Genomic DNA, 384 nt, shown 5'->3' on the forward strand with positions numbered 1-384 from the left:
CATAAAAGAAGATGGAATGATAGTATTGGAAAGCCTAATGCTAGAAGCTACCCCCCCCCAAAATAGTAGTCTACTTCGCTACCACATATGTTTCCGGTACCTACAGGCGTGTAAATATAAGTAGCAACATGGTAACTTTGTGGCCAACGCCTTCCATTTATCCCCTTATCCTTTTGCTCTTGATGGAGGACACAGGACGAACAATCACGGGGAAGCTTTTATTGGGAGGCTGGGAAGCATGGTGGGCCACGGCCGCCCAACCGTGTGGAAGACCGTGGACGCCTTGCGCTCAGAATAATCCACCGTGGCCATGAAGATGGCTCAAAGTCGTGTTAGTGCGCTCCCAAACAAGACGAACAAATTCGCTCTCGTGACCACGCACCA

The sequence above is a fragment of the Amblyomma mixtum genome, chromosome 9 (genome assembly GCF_055824585.1).
Source record: "Amblyomma mixtum isolate Tamu chromosome 9, ASM5582458v1, whole genome shotgun sequence".
Lineage (NCBI taxonomy): Eukaryota > Metazoa > Arthropoda > Arachnida > Ixodida > Ixodidae > Amblyomma > Amblyomma mixtum.